This window comes from Crocodylus porosus, unplaced genomic scaffold (genome assembly GCF_001723895.1).
Source record: "Crocodylus porosus isolate Cpor-Errol unplaced genomic scaffold, CroPor_comp1, whole genome shotgun sequence".
NCBI classification, from domain to species: Eukaryota; Metazoa; Chordata; order Crocodylia; family Crocodylidae; genus Crocodylus; species Crocodylus porosus.
The window spans coordinates 8,585,817-8,589,696 of NW_017728918.1; positions in this window are offsets into that span (position 1 = coordinate 8,585,817).

Sequence of the window (3,880 nt, forward strand, 5' to 3'; positions counted from 1 at the left end):
GGAAAATAAACTCGGATTGGGGGTCTTGGGTTGATTCAGTTTGAATGAAATGGAAGAATGAAATAATGGTAGGTCTGTACCTAGGGGTCTTGGTTTCAAAAGGGTAAAGTAGGGGAACGTGCTATATTTGTCCAAGGGCAGTCTGAAAGAAAATGGCTCCAACCACAAGCGTGGGAAAAAGTGCCGCCAGGCTGGCAAGCCCAGACTAGATTGTGAACATAAAGCAAAGCTGCACGTGCATTGCCATTCACAGAAGTTACTTTAGACTCTCAAGTGTGCATTCAGCACATTTTATATCTCACCAAACTGACTGGTAAAATCAGCACGACTGAGGAACTCAAGGTCTTGAATGTAGAGGAGGCCTGGAGTTTCTTCAAGTTTAATTGAAATTGTATCTCATGCAAAGGGAAAAACATGGAGGAAGGGGCTCCAGACCTAACTGAAAGAACTAACCACCTCAAAAAGACTACCTATGACAAGTAGTAGGCCATACCTATGATAAGTGTATGGCCTGCCAGGGATGGAGAAAAGGAATTACTCACAGAAAGCTGGGTTAGAAGTCAAGGAGTATAGAGAGAATGAAGACTGACAAAAGTCAACCTGAGGTAGACCTCTCAAAGATTATTAAAACAAAGAGGAAAAGGTGCCTTAGTTATACACAAAAGAAAAGAAAGCAAGAAGCAGAGCTACTATGAAGGGAGGGTGGGGAAGAGATTAACAGTAATCTGGCTATGGCCCAAAAAGTATACGGATACTTCATTTCAGTTTTCAATATGGATGGCAGAAGCCATGGAGGAGAGGGATGGATGGACAGCGAGACTAAGAGGATGGAAACAGGAATTACTACAACCAATGTAGAAACACATTTCATGTTTACCCAGTACATTCACATTGAGCTGGACCAGATAATTTCCAGTTCGGAGCTGGAAAGAAACTATAAGACTGGTAGAAAATATTTTCTAGACAAAGGATCTTCACTAAAACATTTGACTGAGGGTCAGGTGGGAAACACTTACCATATTTACTCTGGTATCATTTTCCCCCCAAAAAATCAGATCTCCAAAATTAAGCAGGGAAGCCAATTTCTCTTTGCTGGAATAGAAGCATGGAGACACAGCTGTAACATGGCTGCCGTGCGTCCCCCTCTACCAGCCTCAGGGAGGGAGGAGACAGCGTTTATCTTTCAAGGTCACAGCTACAGTGTTAACCGTCTCACCGCCATGGCCACTGCAATCAGGATTCCTCGCAGGTGTTAAGGGCCAGGGAGTGGGCAGTCTGGCCTAGCAGTTAGGCACCTGAAACACTGGTTCAGTCAAGGTTGGTTTTCCAGGAGCTTTGGGAGACTGGCTTCCCTGATTGCCTCACTCAGCCCAGCTGGGACCAGGGCATGGCTCTGGGCTTGCTACCGCTGCTGCCTGGTGAGACGAATTGCCCTGCCTCCCTGGTGGAGGCTGACTAGGTCTGGAGCTCTGCTCTGGCCTCATCACTGTAGCCAGCATTCAGCCGCGAGGGGGGAAAAATCTTTTCTGCATTTTGCCCTCCCAAACCAAGGCACGTCTTCTTTGCAGACATGTGATACATGAGAAAATATGGCAGTAGTAGCATGGGGAGTAGTAGAGGAATGGCAAGGCCGGTCACGGGCTGCCTCAGGGGGAGATGGTAACGAGTGTGGGAGCAGGCTGAAGAGACCTTGCCGGGGAGCTCCGTGGGGATCAGTTTTGGGATTGTTCCTGTTTACTGTTTTCAAAACAGGAGGAGTTATGATGAAATCTGTGGGGGACAGGAAGTCAAAGGCATTGCCCAATGCAAAGGAGGACCGGGATATCCCACAGGAAGGACAAGATGACCATGAGAACAGGAACGATAGAAATGGGCTGAAATGGACCAGCGCAAACTGAAGCATGATAACCAAAAAATCTGCTCTGGATTAGCAGTTCCCCTGTTGGAAGGAAATGCTTGAAGAGCAGGATGACCGGGGTCTACTAACTGATCCCAAAGCGAGTATGAATGTGACCCACCAAGGCGGGGCAGCCATGAACAGGCAACTCCTAGGACGCATCAAGGGGGCCGTGACATCAAGGCAGGGATATTTCCGTGCTGATGTGGACGGCCGTGTTGGGGCCTCATCAGGAGCGCGGTGTCCGTGCATGGTGTCCATCCCCTGTACCTGCACATCTTCGGTACCTAGATGTCAGGCAAAAGGCAGGGCAGCGTGACACCTTATAGACTAACTCATTGCAGACCACAGAGACTCACTAGTCTTTAACAACCTCTTCAGACACAGGGCATCCTTCAGAAAATGCCACTAGTTTTTTGATTGCAGAAAAATCCTAGAGCAATTTTTTCTGTTGCAAAGACCAAAGCAGGGCAGAATGGTTTCAACACTCTGGTTTCCTATTTGAAATCTCAGGGTTTAACATGTGAACGTGCTTGCACACCTAACGGTACTAGCTGTGCACACTCTTGAAAGAGTCTCAAGGCACCCCGAGGTGCTTCTGCACCCTGGCTGAAACTCACTGGTCTCTATCACCACACTGCCCTGCCTTCTGCCTGACTTCACAGCTAACATGGCTCATACCTCTCAGCACTTCAGTCTGTTAGAGGATGCATGGATTGGGCTCTACCAGGGAGATACCTGTACAAATATAGCACACAAAACTGGAAGGAGCGATGTGTCCATTATCAAGGGACGATCTTGCTATTTATGTAATCGGTTCGCTTAGCTTTAGATCCTAAATCCCGTTCCCACATTAGCTCAGCAGGCAGCAGGGGCCGTCTACGCTTGCTGGCTCGGTAGATCATAACTCTGCCTGTTGGACTGACCTAGTGAGTCTATTGTGAATAAAGCCACCTTAAAGAGAAATTAATGTTTGCCATGTGTCCCTACAGCCTAGTTAGATAGCAATACAAATAATTTACTAATATCTCTCCCCTCCTCAGGAAAACTAATTCTTTTCTCTGCTAAGGGACAGTTATTAAGGACTCTGCAATAAAGCTCTGTTTCCATGAACTGTCACAGAGCCACAGAAGACATCTGGAGTATAGCCATCCCTATGAGGGTACATGCAGGAGGGGCATGTATCTAGGACACAGTCGGCAGGGGTATGAGCCCAGGAACAGGAGCTGCGGGCTCTGTACTTGATCCCGGCTCTAACTCCCTCTATGACCTTGGGCAGCTCAACTTTTCTGCCTCAGCTTTGCAAGTGGGGATCCTATTTCCGCTCTCCGAGAGCTGTTCTGAAGCTCAGGTAATGCAGTCCAGAATAAAGGTCAGCTAAGTGCTAATGAGCATTTCTTTTTGAGAGAAGACGCCTCTCCTGGCATCTGACCACCAGGAGAACTTTGACGTTGCCATGGCGGTCGACTGTCAAACGCCTGCCCTCCCTGCCGCAGGCAGCGTTCGGACTGTAATAAAGTGCACTGTTTCCTACCTTCAGGCTAATAAAATATAATTCAAAGTCACAAAGAGTGGGGCTTTGTTCTCTGCTCTGCTAAACCTCACCAGCCGCAGCTCAGGGCTCCCAAACTCTTCTGCCCGGGGTGGGAGCGGTGGAATTCAGCAGCTGGTGGTGTTTGCATGGGGAGGGTCATTTGTATCCCTGACATAAAGCTGGGTTATCCAAGCACCAGAAAATGCCCAGTTAAAGCAAAGACCATGCAGCCTTCCTCTGTAAAACACTGCTGGGGTAGGAGCAGTGTCCCATGAGGGTTTGAAGTAGTGTTGCTCCCTTAATCTTGGGGGTGCCAGCTGGGAAACCAGCCAAGGGGAGATGCCAACAGGGGCATGGCATCTGCATGAGGGCGTTCCCGGGTGGCCTGCCCTTTTCAGGCCCTGCCAAGGTAGGATTTCAGGCCCAATCAGACACCAATCAAGGTGGGT